We start from the raw sequence: 15,573 nt of genomic DNA on the forward strand, positions 1-15,573 counted from the left end.
GAAAATGATGTTGGTAGTGACGAAAACGATCATAACAATGACGGAAATGATGATGATGATAAAACTAATGATAATAATGACAAAAATGATAATAAAAATGACGAAAATGATTATAGTAATCACGAAAATGATGATGGTAATGACAAAAATAATGATAGTAATTACGGAAATGATGAGAATCACGAAAATTATACTAATAACGAAAATGGTTATTGTAATCAGGAAAATGAAGACAATAATAACGAAAATGATGATAGTAACGACGAAAATAATGAATAGATTATGGTAATGACGAAAATGATAGTAATGATTGAAATGATGGCTACTCATATAAAGATGAAAATGACCATAGCAGTGACGGAAATGATGATGATAATGACGAAACTAATGATGGTAATGACAACAATAACGAAAATGATGATAGTAACGACGAAAATGATGAATATGACGAAACTGATTATGGTAATCACGAAAGTGATGAGGAATGACCAAACTGATTATGGTAATGACGAAAATGATGGTAATGATTGAAATGAAGACTACTCGTATAATGATGAAAATGATTACGGTAATGATGAAAATAATGATGATTGTTACAAAACTGATGATGGTAATGACAAAAATGATAATGTAAATGACGAAAATGATTATTGTTATTACGAATATGGTGATGGTAAGGATGAAAATGATGATATTTATGTCAAAAATGATGATGAAAACGGGAAATGAGAAGGATGATAATGACCTAACCGATGATAGTGATGATGGAAATGATGATGGTTATGATAAAAATAATCGTGAAAATGACGAAAATGATGATTATAATTACGGAAAAGATTATAAAAATGACAAAAGTGATGATAATGACGAAACTGAATATGATGATGACGACAAAAATTAGGATGAAAATGATTTTTTATCAAGATAATTTACCAGAAGAGTAGGAGAGGGGGTGAATGTAGGGAACGTACGAAGTTAGAAGAATTAACGTAAAAATAAATCTAATGAAACTAAATCATTTGTTTCAGTGTAACGGAAATTGCTTTGCATGTGTTGCGAGAATTTGTCATACGAACGGTAAGAGACAAGGAGAGCGATCTTGAATCGGTCAATATGAGACTCACGTATACTGACACATGGCATGATAAAGCTTGCTCTAAAACCAGAGAGTCAGTTTTTGGACGAACGTAGACGTTTACGGACGTTGTTGTTCCGTGTTCCGGAGGGCTCGGTCGGAGGCAACCGATGCAGACACTACACTGGGTTGCAACACTTCGATAACAATTAGAATTACGGCAATTATCGAAATAACGAGACTAGAAAAGTTTAATAAACCTTTCAGCATGATAAAAATGAGAGTTCTAAAATGCTTGTTGCGCAATCAATTTAGTATTCTATTCTTTTTACTGTGCCATGCAGGTGCTTGCCACCATTACTATGCACAATGCGCCTCTATTGACCATTTTCATACAATTTTCAGGTTAAGTTTTCTGAAAAAAAGTTGCTCAGGTTACACCTATACGAGCAATGCAGAGAAGTTGTGGATCAATAGGACTCCACTATGGTGTAGATATATGGTTCAGCTCAAAACTTGTGACCGATAGCGATATTTCCTTGTAAGCGCAGATCGATAATGCAATGGAGACGCATGATGTTTTTTTGCAAAATAAAGAATTTTGGAAAAAACCGATATTTTCGACAAAAAGAAACAAAATTATCCGTTTCCTTGTCAGAAATATCGATTTCCATTAATAATAGTTAATAATAGTTTTGTTTATTCGGATTTAAGAGCTTTTTAGCCAATCATCATCATCAGATGTTCCAGAAAAACTTTAACCGGACCATTCACTTGAATCTGAATAATACTGAATGAAAGTTTAGCTCTGCTGAAAAAACACACGCAGGCACACATGAATCATGTAAATACACGAATTGCAATGTCATTCAGTTGTCATTATCACTTCGTACCCGCATGCCAGCGTTGCTGGCTTTCACGATTCAAACGGTTTATTGGCCGAAATGACAATTAATAACAAAGCGCGTTACCGCTCGTTCGTTCACTGTGATGACTGCGTGTGTTTTGGTTCCGTTGTTGTTATTGTTGTTCATCGCCTAGCAGTCCGTGTCGTGTAAGTGCCGAAAATGTTTCAGTTCGACTGTCCACTCCACGGATCAATTGAGGGGCAACTATCCACTCAACGAAATGAGAATCGAAGAAAGTAGGTAGGCGCTCCACACGATTCCGTTAAAGTAAACAACTGTTGTCAACTTCCATCATGGCTAACACACTTTACAGACAACCAACAGCTGTTCGTTCACTGCGCTTCGTTCAGCGTCTTATGTAGATTTCCTTCCGCTGCTGCTGCTGCTGTGTACTGTGGTGCCCTGTTATATGCCATCTTTTGATTTAAGGCCTATGCGATGCGGTTACCAGCGCGTGTGTGTCTGTGTGACACGAGATGAAATTTTTTGTGACCCTAATTGAAAGGTTTTCAACAACAGACAGACGCCGGAAACGAGCCAGACTGCTGATGACTGAATAATTCAAAGTATAGTCTTGAGGAGCCATTATAGTCTTGTTTTTGATGAAAGGATTTTGAAAATCAAACGCTTAACTCCGATGTTGGAATGTAAGGAAACATTGTTAAGCAGTGAGCATCTCGGTTTGTCCTTTACGCTCGTGTAATGTCTTGAAAATGACAAACGAAAATCTTTATGTTTATACAATTTCATATTTTCTTTAAAAACTGTAGAAAACGTCAATGAAACTACAATCTAATCAGAAAGAAGAAAGTTGATTCAAAATAATATTTAATATAATATTTCTTTCATTTAAAATTATTGACTTTTCAATTTCAAATCTCGAAACACATACTCGAACAATGGAACATGAAACTGCAGTAAAAATATTACACAAAATATGTTTCGGAAAGGGTTTGTCGGAAAAGAAAATAGTTTCCTATAAACAACTTTTGAGCGAATTTATTTAAATTTTTAATTTGAAGGTGGTTAAAAAACATCTAGTTCAGTGAAAAAAGGTAAGAAGTGAATGTTAAAATTTTGGTTAGGCTGTTATGATCATGATCAATTTCAAATACCATAACTCACACCCTGCTGTATGTTATTAACTTTTCATCTAGATTCTAGAACATAGTTTATCAAGTGTAATTGAGAATGAAAATTTCAATTTTTTGCACGTTTCAATCTTCAGAAAATGATACGACATCATTTGATTACTCATGGACCTTTAAAATTATTCTGAATATACTAAATGCCTCAATTTTCACTTCAACGGTCGGCGGGCAAAGCCAATTCAAACAAATGGAATTTTCAGATTCGAACCCCGTCATCATCAGCGGCCATCGACTTCCAAATAAATATATGTACACTTCAAATTACCTCGTTCAAACACCTTTCATCTGGCCAAACAACACCACGAAATCAACATTCCAACTTCTAGAGCCCCAAAAAGCGGTCAATGTTCTCCGTTCTGCGTATTTGCGCGCGGTTGGAGCTTGAAAAAAAATCGAGTTCATTCAACGCCAAGAATCGGACGAAAGAGCCAGGGTACGAAGAGTAAATACATTCCTATACCAACACACCAGCAAAGCGTGAGATCTTAAAACCGGAACGGATCCAGCCGGATAGGGTGGTAGGCAGGGACTGGGAGTAAGCGAAAACAACAACAAAACATTACAAACAATTTCGCCGACTCTGCACAGGCTTGTGGGCGCCGTCGCCGCCTGGTGAAGCGGAAACCGGCGGCCCCCCAGTACTGACCCAACAAACAAAGAGGTTTAAAATTTTCTCACTCCCTTATTGCGAGCGAGACGATTGGATTGGGTTTCTCCCGTCGTTTCCCGGGATTCTTATACACCGACCATTACTCGCTCATTCCCGATTCGGGTTGTTGCTGTTTTTTGCCATTCCCAGTTTGGAGAATGTTTACCAACAGACCTCACACGCGCTTGACTTACTCCATACGAAGCTCACAAGAACGGCCCTGAAGCGGAATGCGTCAGTAATTCCAGTTTTACTGCTTTGCCTTGTGTGTCTGTCTTTGTGCTTGGAGATTGTATGTTTACTGACTCTCGAAACTCAACTCGAATCTAGACGCAGTTACGATTGCTCCGAATTCGAGACACACTGGAAACAGTGAAGTATGAATCACATTGAGAAAATGGAACGCGAGAGATCAGTTTGCAGTATATGTGTTATAATTGAGTAATTTCAATTACAATCGATACTTGCTAGTTAGTCTTTTTCAATTCGATTCGATAGTTAAATATAGGTAGAGATTATTTCATAGACTTCCAGAGTATAAATAAATGTATTAAAAGCCCACACACTTTGCGACTTAGCAAACTTCAAATCACAGACAGTCTTTATACTCGAAACCTCTGGCGTGTCTAGACCTTGGCAGAAGATGGAGCACCAGCGTGTTACAACACCCAGCAGACCCATTTTGCTAATTGTATAGATACAATATAGCTTTAATTTGGATTTAATTTTAATGCACTTAGACATTTTAACGAGTGATTTTCGATTCTGTAACCGTCATGATGTGACAATATTTTTTTTTCATCTCATTCTTGTTTTACCACCTAAACTAATACCTTTTTGATTTGAACGTAGAACTACGTATTTGATTACTTTATTAAGGTGTACTTTCGAAGTACGAGAAATTACCATGTAACGAAAAGTGGTTACGTTTAGCAAGCCTATAACTCAGTCATTTTTCAATGGATTTTATAGATATTTCCATCAATGGATCAGATTTTATTTACGTGTTAATTGATATAGGGAATTAATGAAAAATTATCGAATCACTATTGAAATAAGCTTAACAATCAAACATTGTCAAGAATAAATGAATCAACCAATCACAGGCGTAAGCACGCATTTGGTATCCAGGTCCGAGCAGTAGTTACATATCGTTTACTTCGATTTTTTGATTGTGAAATTCAATTTCAGCATCTTTTCGTCCCAACAGGTCAGAAATTATTTATTTCGATACAGCCTAGACCAAGTTGAGGTGCTGAAAGTAAACATATTTGTAAAAGTGTAGAACTATCCCTTTCCTTTGAACATTGATGTCGTGACAATAAACTGTTGAAAAACAATAGTTCAACTATCCTTTCAACCGATTATTCAATATACTATACTTTAAGAATTCATTCGAAACTGGAGTTTTGAATGAAAATGCGATAGATAAAATATTCGGGCAAGTGATGTAATGCAAATTAGAAATTTTCAAACTGCAGAAGTGCAACAAAAAGACTAGCGACGAAATTCTTCACGTTATTCTTTGTTACATATCAGTTTTTACATCGTTTTTGTCGTTCTCTACAACGTGCCGCAACATAATCATACAACAAGAAGATAAATTTATATATACCTACGCAAGGTACTAGGAAAGAATTTTTCAATACAGAGGAGTAGAAAGTTTTTTTCGTACAGCTTAACAAATTTTCTATAGCTAGCTTTGCATAAACAGATACAACTTTTCAAACAAGACATCAACTTTAAATAAATTCTTGTTCCACACTGCAGGATTAATGGAAAATAGGGACTTGTTGGAATGAGACAGTCACGTGTATTTTGTTTAAAAGTTGACGAAATCACGATAATCAAGATAATTATTATACACAATTTTCGTCAACGTATTGATAGCTAAATTTCACTCAATAGCAGCAGAGAAGTTATTAGCATTTAAAAACTTCATTTCGTCACAGATTGTATTTCAGTATAGTAAACAAAGCCGTAATCCTACTTCAAATGTTCTCTGATAGTCACGAAGCCACAAGTCCATGGTTATTAAAGTGTAAACAAATTTTACGCGGGAAAATATTCCACTGACGCCTCTAAACGTTCTCAGTTCGACTCCCTGAAGAGTGGTTACAAGCATATACATGCACAGAGGGATCAAACAAAGACCTCGGAGCAATGCGTTTCACAAGACGAGGCGCAAATATAAATATCAAGAAGGCCCGAAAGGGACAATCCGAGAAAGAAAAAAAACAAGCTGAATGAATAAGCAAGCAAGCAAAAGCTGGAAAAAACTTGTTCATTCGTGTTCTTCGTTGTGTTGTCTTATTCTGCCCGCTCATTTGGGGCGCGTTCCGTCTCGAAGGTTTCGAAAGGAGAGGCCGGTTGGTAATAAATATAATACCAATACCATCGCACCTTTACCGGCCGAACAACACACGGACACGATGCGGTGGAATCTTTCTGCGATCGGCGTAGCCTACGGTGCCATGCCGGGCCGACCGAGCCAGTGTGGAGAAAGATCAAGTAAAAACAAAACTGGAAGAAAAATAAAAATAAAAGCTGACTGCGATGATGATCGTCATCGACGATGAGGGATCATCGCTCGGGGGTAAATAAAGGCACAAACCGACACAGCGACCGCTCAAACAGAAGGTGTTGTGCGCGGTCTATGTAGGTACGTGAGGGACTCGAACTTCGAGTCAATCGATCAATAAGTCCCCTGAGCGTCGCTGTAATGTGACTAATCCTATACAAAATCGAAGGAAATAATGACCGTCTGTCGAATAAGGAAATGTGTTTATCCGTGACCACACCGATCGGACGATTAGTTATGTGATCAGCATTTAACTCTTTCGTAGGATCACCGGTCGGCCAGTCAGTCTTTCACCTGTACCTTTTGTATTTCCGGAGTGATTCGCGATAAGGGCGCAACTAACAAAGTGTGAGCAATGAGAAATATCACTGTGATAATTTGCCAGTACATTTTCAAATCTTAATTTAAATAAAAGTTACAAAAATCAAGTTTAAAGACATAAATTGGTGTAAAATAAATCAATCTTATAATTTCACAACAATACTGCATAAAATTTGTGCATTCAAGCTCAAAATCTAAGTTTTATAGTTGAACCCCTTGGAATGAGCCTCAAAGCATTTTGACAATGAGATTCGCCCAGCCCTGTTTCGCCTTGTTTTGATTTTTTTATTTAATTTCGCCTGTTTACAATGCGCCTGTGTTTTGAAAACAACGCAGTTTAGCTCTTTACTATCGCCTGTTTACAAAACAATTTGCAAATAAGCCTGTCACTTCATAACAATGCGAGGGGCTAAACTGCAAACTGTCTTTTGTTTTGGTTAAACATTTCTATCGCCCATTACTAAAAACTTGTTTTAAATCATTCTAACGATTAAAACAGAAGAAAGGATTCTTGCCAAGGATATTATCAGTCTTTTTAAGGCTGATGGTGTGATAAAACGATTTGTTTACAATTTGTAGTTGAGCCCCAATCGCGAATCACTCCGGATTTCTTTTCCTCTATTCAGCTGTCCGTTCTCCGACGTTTCGAAACCTTGTGGTGTTTATGCGACCAGTTTTTTATGTTCCTCCGATTACCACTACAACGATAATCGCCATTAACTATTAGCACTTCAAACTGTTAAGGAACTGACCAGAAAAAGAGGCTAAATAAGAACTCGAAGCAATTTAATGATAGGTATACCTCTTGATAGGAAGCAATTTTATACCAAGTCGGCAGGTCCGTGTCCTTAACTTCTATTATTTAAATAGAACCGTGTGTATGCTGGTTGTTACCTGAAATTGAATGTTGGATAGATACAATCAGTTTATTTTTGCAAAAGCAATAAAAAACGAATGGACAAATGTCAATATTAAATTGCAGAAAAGAGGAAAACATAGCTTACAAATGAAAAAACACTAAAAATTTAAACGTCGAAAGTCTCAACCTGAAACACGTAGAGTGGAGCACGCGAATATTGGTATGATCATCAATTGTTCTCATTTTCATAAACAATCACAGTTTTTCATTCTTATGCAACCAAAAGTAAGCTAGAAATTAAATAATTTGAGTTTTATGTATAGTTTGTATAATTTATTGATAATCATTTAGCCTAGATGAAAGTTCGCCTTAAAATTTAATGCAAATTTTATTACCTCTCAACAAAATACTTTATGCCATTGCAAATTATTTTTAAAGTTTTTGCCACCTCCCCCAACCAACCGCCTCCCCCCCTTGGAAATTGGCTTGAAAAATGGGGGGGGGGGGGGGGGTGGCAAAAATAATTTGTAGGATGAGGTAATTTTTAATAATAAAATCAATTGTCTGTGGGCTCTACAGCCTGAAAAACTCGAAAAATGAGTGTACGAGTTGAGTTAACGCACGAAATAGAAATGTAAATTTAAAGAGCGGAATTTTCAAAAATCGGCAAAAAAAATTTCTTTCGTTTTTGTCTTTTTTCCGTAGATTTTTGCATGGAAATCAAAGACGTATATATTAAAAGCAAGAATAGATTTGATTTTCACGTTTAAACTTCAAGTAAAAATACTTTTACTTTTTTTTGCACGATTAAAAAAATCTCTTTGTCTCCCCCCATTCAGTGGTTTAACACCGGAAGGACAAAAATATAAAATATTTGTAATGGCTTTATTTGAAAAGTAAATCGTTCTTTGAGGCATAGAATGAATCAATTTGATTGCTGATTCCTTGCTTTGCATCGACCGAATTGAATGGTAGTCTAGCCGGGCGACAAGTCTGATGGATATGGCGGTGAGATAAAACTTCCCAGAGGGTACAAATTTCAAAATTTTGTTGGATGTTTTCGTATGTAATCATTTTTGTGACCTAGGAGCTCAGTCTTTAATATCTTTAATATTACGTGGTTCTTACACACGTATCTTTTAAAAATTTACACTATCGAAAAACAAAACCAGCATGCGCAATGTGCTGATCTAATCTAATGATTCGTATGTTATATAGGTTTTTTCTCTTGTTATCGAGAGATCAATAATTCAATTGAGATAAACATCTTTCGTCTATGTAGAAACAAAAAACGGAATTGTAACGCAAGGTAAGAAGGTAAGATTTCAAACATCAATAACTTTTTAATCACTGCATGGAATTTTATCGTCAATGTATTGGCGACCAGGAAAAAAAGTGCAGCAGTTTTGTTATGTGATGGTTGTAACCATTTTAAATTTAATACAACTGCTTAACAGCTAAAATTGATTGAAAAGTTTAACAATTTTCATTTTTCAACCAATCACATGCAAACACACTTTTTGCTTCCCTTTCCCCAGATGATGGTTACAGGCACCTGCAACTTCATCCATTTCAATTTTAAAATAAAATAACCTAGCCATCCTGTCTCAGTTATTTGTTTCCAGTGAAACTAAACGAAGTTGATGTTCTGAAAGTAAACTGTATCGAGCAAGTGCACAATTAGCCCGTTCTTCTCTATCAAATTTGTCGATCGGTCAATAAAATCTAATCAAAAGTTAAGTCTTATACGAAAACGTAAGTAACTAAATGTGTAAATGCAACTGGGTGATTTAACTCTGGAACTGAATGGACAATATATTAAAAAAATGTACTAAAGATGTTGAAGATGCTCCAATTTACTTACTTTGTTGGCTTACCATCCTAAGACAAACCCTGTGAACAAAGTTTCTCCAACTGCTTTGTACACCGTGTACTCTCCGCCAGAGCCCGTGCCACCTGGTCTAACCATCTTGCTCACTGCCATTTTGTTCCTACCGGATTTGAAGCAAACACTATCTTTGCAGGGTAGTTGTTTGACATTCTTGCAACATGCCCTACTCATCGTACCCGTTCGCGTTATTCACCTTTTAAATACAGGGTTCAGCATAGAGCTGTGCGAGTCCATGGTTCATCCTCCGCCTCCATACTTCTTTCTATATTGTAGCAGGTATTGGCCTTGCCAGCGTTGAAAGAGATTTCGAAGGCTGCTCGCACTTACAGGAAATCTCGTGCCGAACTGTCAACGCGTGAGTGTTGACAAAAGCAAAAATACTTCCCTTTCTTTTTTTCTCACGCAAAACCCTGAACAATATCAGCAACGCTGGCAAGGCCAATAACAGCAGGTGTGAGAGACCATTACCTTGACGAAGCCCTCTGTCTGATTCGAATGAACTCGACAATCCATCCGAGAACTGAACACAGCACTGTATACTATCTATCGTAAATTAAACCAGGTTGATGAGCTTCCTAGCGAAGCTGTTCTTGTGCATAATTTTCCATAGCTCTTTTCGCTCGATGGTATCATAGAATAGAATAAAGTCGAGACGAGTCGAGTCGAGTCGAATCGAGTCGAGTAGAGTAGAGCGCAATCGAGTAGTGTAGAGTAGAGTAAAGTAGAATAGAGTAGAGTGGAGTCTAGTAGAGTAGAGTCGAGTAGGGTGGAGTAGGATAGAATAGAGTAGAGTAGAGTAGAATATAGAGTAGAGTAGTCTACAATATAAAAGAAATAAGTAGAGTCGAGACGAGTAGAGCAGAGCAGAGCAGAGCAGAGCAGAGCAGAGCAGAGCAGAGCAGAGCAGAGCAGAGCAGAGCAGAGCAGAGCAGAGCAGAGCAGAGCAGAGCAGAGCAGAGCAGAGCAGAGCAGAGCAGAGCAGAGCAGAGCAGAGCAGAGCAGAGCAGAGCAGAGCAGAGCAGAGCAGAGCAGAGCAGAGCAGAGCAGAGCAGAGCAGAGCAGAGCAGAGCAGAGCAGAGCAGAGCAGAGCAGAGCAGAGCAGAGCAGAGCAGAGCAGAGCAGAGCAGAGCAGAGCAGAGCAGAGCAGAGCAGAGCAGAGCAGAGCAGAGCAGAGCAGAGCAGAGCAGAGCAGAGCAGAGCAGAGCAGAGCAGAGCAGAGCAGAGCAGAGCAGAGCAGAGCAGAGCAGAGCAGAGCAGAGCAGAGCAGAGCAGAGCAGAGCAGAGCAGAGCAGAGCAGAGCAGAGCAGAGCAGAGCAGAGCAGAGCAGAGCAGAGCAGAGCAGAGCAGAGCAGAGCAGAGCAGAGCAGAGCAGAGCAGAGCAGAGCAGAGCAGAGCAGAGCAGAGCAGAGCAGAGCAGAGCAGAGCAGAGCAGAGCAGAGCAGAGCAGAGCAGAGCAGAGCAGAGCAGAGCAGAGCAGAGCAGAGCAGAGCAGAGCAGAGCAGAGCAGAGCAGAGCAGAGCAGAGCAGAGCAGAGCAGAGCAGAGCAGAGCAGAGCAGAGCAGAGCAGAGCAGAGCAGAGCAGAGCAGAGCAGAGCAGAGCAGAGCAGAGCAGAGCAGAGCAGAGCAGAGCAGAGCAGAGCAGAGCAGAGCAGAGCAGAGCAGAGCAGAGCAGAGCAGAGCAGAGCAGAGCAGAGCAGAGCAGAGCAGAGCAGAGCAGAGCAGAGCAGAGCAGAGCAGAGCAGAGCAGAGCAGAGCAGAGCAGAGCAGAGCAGAGCAGAGCAGAGCAGAGCAGAGCAGAGCAGAGCAGAGCAGAGCAGAGCAGAGCAGAGCAGAGCAGAGCAGAGCAGAGCAGAGCAGAGCAGAGCAGAGCAGAGCAGAGCAGAGCAGAGCAGAGCAGAGCAGAGCAGAGCAGAGCAGAGCAGAGCAGAGCAGAGCAGAGCAGAGCAGAGCAGAGCAGAGCAGAGCAGAGCAGAGCAGAGCAGAGCAGAGCAGAGCAGAGCAGAGCAGAGCAGAGCAGAGCAGAGCAGAGCAGAGCAGAGCAGAGCAGAGCAGAGCAGAGCAGAGCAGAGCAGAGCAGAGCAGAGCAGAGCAGAGCAGAGCAGAGCAGAGCAGAGCAGAGCAGAGCAGATTAGATTAGAATAGATTAGATTAGAGTAGAGTAAAGTAGAATAGAAGAGAGTAGAGTAGAATAGAGTAGAGTAGAATAGAGTAGATTAGATTAGAATAGATTAGATTAGAATAGATTAGATTAGAGTAGAGTAAAGTAGAATAGAAGATAGTAGAGTAGAATAGAGTAGAGTAGAATAGAGTAGATTAGATTAAAATAGATTAGATTAGAATAGATTAGATTAGAGTAGAGTAAAGTAGAACAGAAGAGAGTAGAGTAGAATAGAGTAGAGTAGAATAGAGTAGAGTAAAGTAGAGTAGAGTAGAGTAGAATTGAGTAGAGTAGAGTAAACTCGAGTCGAGTTGAATCGAGTCGAGTTGTGTCGAGTCGAGTCGAGTATAGTAGAGCAGAGTAGAGTAAAGTAGAGTCCATGCCGATTATCCGGTTGTAGTTCCTTTCCTGAATTTCTCCTATCGAAAGTTGTTTAAGCATACTGCCTTACTGGGGCTGCAATGCCTAGTCTCGCGGACAGGGCTGCTGTCTTGGGTATCGCTAGCGAGACACAGCGTTTCATAAGTCAGCCGTTCGCTCCGGATCAGTCGCTGTTGTATGCCGCCCCTAACCTGGGATACAGCCGCATACCTGGTACGAAAACTGCGATTCACCGTGCAGTGGAATCGTCGTCGCGAACCGCCCCTAACCTAGAGTCAGACGCTCACGGCTGGCAAGGCTGTTCCTTTTGCCAACACACTCAGCAGATGCATGAGTGCCTCCTTCCCTGTCGGTATACGTAGAGTAATGTAGAGTAGAATTGAGTAAAGTCGAGTCGAGTCGAATGGAGTCGAGTTGAGTCGAGTCGAGTCGAATCGAGTCCAATCGAGTAGGGTAGACCAGAGTAGAGTAGAATAAAGTAGATTAGAGTAGAGTAGAGTAGAGTAGAGTAGAGTAGAGTAGAGTAGAGTAGAGTAGAGTAGAGTAGAGTAGAGTAGAGTAGAGTAGAGTAGAGTAGAGTAGAGTAGAGTAGAGTAGAGTAGAGTAGAGTAGAGTAGAGTAGAGTAGAGTAGAGTAGAGTAGAGTAGAGTAGAGTAGAGTAGAGTAGAGTAGAGTAGAGTAGAGTAGAGTAGAGTAGAGTAGAGTAGAGTAGAGTAGAGTAGAGTAGAGTAGAGTAGAGTAGAGTAGAGTAGAGTAGAGTAGAGTAGAGTAGAGTAGAGTAGAGTAAAGTAGAATAGAATAGAATAGAATAGAGTAGAGTAGACTAGAGTAGAGTAGAATAGAACAGAATAGAGCAGATCAGTTTAAATTAAATGAGATGTATATCTAATTAAATTTACATTGTACATTGAAGAAGGGATTCATATATGTATCTCAAAACTATCATATCGGAAATGAACTACGGTTTATGAAGAATAAAATTATCAGCCAACAAATAGTTTTCACATTACAATTTGGACATATTTAAGAAAAACAAGTACGGACACATTTTAATGATACATGTTTTGGAGGAAAAGCATTCGCCACGTGTTGATTGAATGAAACTTTTAAAGATATTTTAGGACACACGAGGGTAACATGTATTTTTCAGAGAAGATAAACAGAAAACATAGTATAGAATATGGTACAACCCATAAGTGTTTTTTTGTTCTCATTATGGCAACCTCAATTAAATTTTCCGCCTGTTTCGCGTAGTCTTATGTGGTCCACATACACAGACGCTGTCATTGCCAAAACCTTTTATCTGAAGCTTGCATTCAAGCTCAAAAACTAATCGCCAAACAGTCCTCCGTCTTGACAGCGTGCTCGTTTCGTTACACACTACCGCACTGCCATGTGTTAGTCAGAATGGTCGCGTCTTTTAGGTTTTCGAACAGCCAGCCGCCTTTCAATCATGCGCTAAGCTATAAGATTTGGCCGAAACCGTGTCGAGTCGAGACGTGAATGTTTTTGTAGCTCGCTCGAACCGGGCCGGCTGCGTGATGTGTTTAAGCAAAAAAAAATAAAGAAACGGGAAAAGGTTTAACAACCGAACTCAAGGTTAGGGGGAAGACGCACAACAGCCGGGTCGAACCGGCCGGCCGGCCGCTCAGTGGTGGTGGCCGGCTTAGCACTTTGTGTATTCGTGTTTGCGCTTTTAGAATTGGTTAATTTAGGCGAGGTCGTTGGCTGTAAAAATTACGAAATACTATGGAAGCCGGGGTATAGAACGATATGTACGACGTATATACAGGGGAACAATGAACTGAGCTGTACTAAACCACATGCTACGAAATTGCACTAGCCAAAATCGGTTTTATCGCAATAGTGCTGGTTAGACGTGTAAAGAAAAAAATGTTGTGATAATTAATTTGAAAATAGAATGTCATATAGAGGCTAATTAAAAACGACTTTTTGGATCAATGCCAAAAGAAGAGTTGGCAATCAAAAATACACAACCATAATATAAATGAACAATAAAACATACGCGATATTGATCAAAACTAAAAATAATCGTTTTATGATTTTCCATTGGAATCTCTGTAGCAATAATTATTCTTCCGGAAAACGATTATTTTCCGTTCAATAACAAGAAACCGTAAAATGCTAGATAAAGATTTTTATGTGTACCTAGTTATTTCAAAGGAAACCCAAACACAATCATGCACAAGTCGAAAATTCTCCACGCTACCTATACCTACGGTTTGTATCGACGGAAATTGGAGGAGCTATTGTTTGTATACATTACACATCACGCTGCCGGCCTGTGGTTGGGGTCCGCGTGCCTGGGGAGCGTATTTTGCGCTTGCAGCGGCAGCAGCAATAAATTCTGTTGCTTGCCTCAGCTAATATAGCTCAACCACCGGCCGACCACAAAGTTTTGATACGGTGCTTCTTCTATGTTTTCATTGCGAAACAGGGTAATAGGAAAATTACCGGCTTCGCTGCCAGTGTTGTCAGCCCATCACCGGTACGTACAACAATCGGAAGAATTATGTTATATCGTGATTATTATCGATGCGTACAAAGAAACCTGCTCTGGGTTTATTCATTTCCTGTCAAAAATAACAGTGAAATTTGTCTTAACATTTCCTAGTAATAAGTAAAAATGTGCCAGTTTAAAATTCTCACTTTAAAATACACTATAGCGGTTCTTTCATATTCATTTTACTTTTAGTTATAAAATTGAAAATTTAGACATCTGAAGAAAAAGGATGAAAACACAGACATTTAAACTCGAACAATAAGCAGTTCGCTTAGTCACTGACGATACTGCAAAGAACAAAGTGCGGAATATAGAAAAATACCTAGATAATATCGCAATTGAAATCCTATTGACCAGTATGCTGTGATTCAAAGGTTCATCACCATCTGCGATCCACATGGCCTGGGAGGAGAAGTGAGATCGAATCCAGTTATAATTGGCTCCGATTATAGCTTGGTTAGATCCACAGATTCCCCAACTTGGATAAAAAGGAGCGGTACATAACATCTTAAGCGTTGCCTAATTTTTCTGTTCTTTTCCTGGTGTGAAAAGGTCCCGTTCTGGTGAATCCTATCAACATCTTTGTTTCAGTAAATTCGAAAGCAAAAACATACCTGGTGGTGGATTTAATCCGAAACTTGCCTTGCGAACGTCGGTAACATACTGCTTTGATTTTATTACACTGACCAAGTAGATAACAGTCTATCTGCTCGGTAGCAGAAACAAAGAACAGTCATACAAATAATGTCGTCGCCTGAGGAAGCGTGCGACGACGAAAACGGAAAGTGACAGAATTGAGAGAATAACCAAATTAGGTATTAGACTACTTAATATAGCGGGCGGCAGTAGTTTAGTTAGTAAAATATTCGAATATTAAACAAAAAACGAGAGTGGGGATCCCACCGGCCATCGCCCCAATATATTTTTGGTCTATATCGCAATTTTCCAGATCAAAACGTTGGATAACGTTGTGATCTACTGAAGAGTTTAACGAATAAAGCAGAATTTTGCGAAAAAATCAACTTGCAATAATTAGTACCGGTATTTTAAAAACAGAAAAAACGTTAAGACGCAG

General features: G+C 39.3%; 1 protein-coding gene across 3 annotated transcripts in view; it reads right to left on the reverse strand.

The window, feature by feature from the left end:
• LOC128738405 (xaa-Pro dipeptidase) overlaps positions 1-15,573 on the reverse strand; it is a 203,817-nt gene that overhangs the window by 159,401 nt on the left and 28,843 nt on the right. The window contains exon 1 of one of the 3 annotated variants that reach the window (XM_053833503.1): positions 7,488-7,567. The exons of the other annotated variants lie outside the window; for them this stretch is intronic. The gene's annotated coding sequence lies outside the window, so the exon portion shown is untranslated. Of the gene's footprint in view, positions 1-7,487; positions 7,568-15,573 lie in introns of those variants that run through there. 3 annotated transcript variants of the gene reach the window in all.

The sequence above is a fragment of the Sabethes cyaneus genome, chromosome 2 (assembly GCF_943734655.1).
Source record: "Sabethes cyaneus chromosome 2, idSabCyanKW18_F2, whole genome shotgun sequence".
In the NCBI taxonomy this organism is placed as follows: domain Eukaryota; kingdom Metazoa; phylum Arthropoda; class Insecta; order Diptera; family Culicidae; genus Sabethes; species Sabethes cyaneus.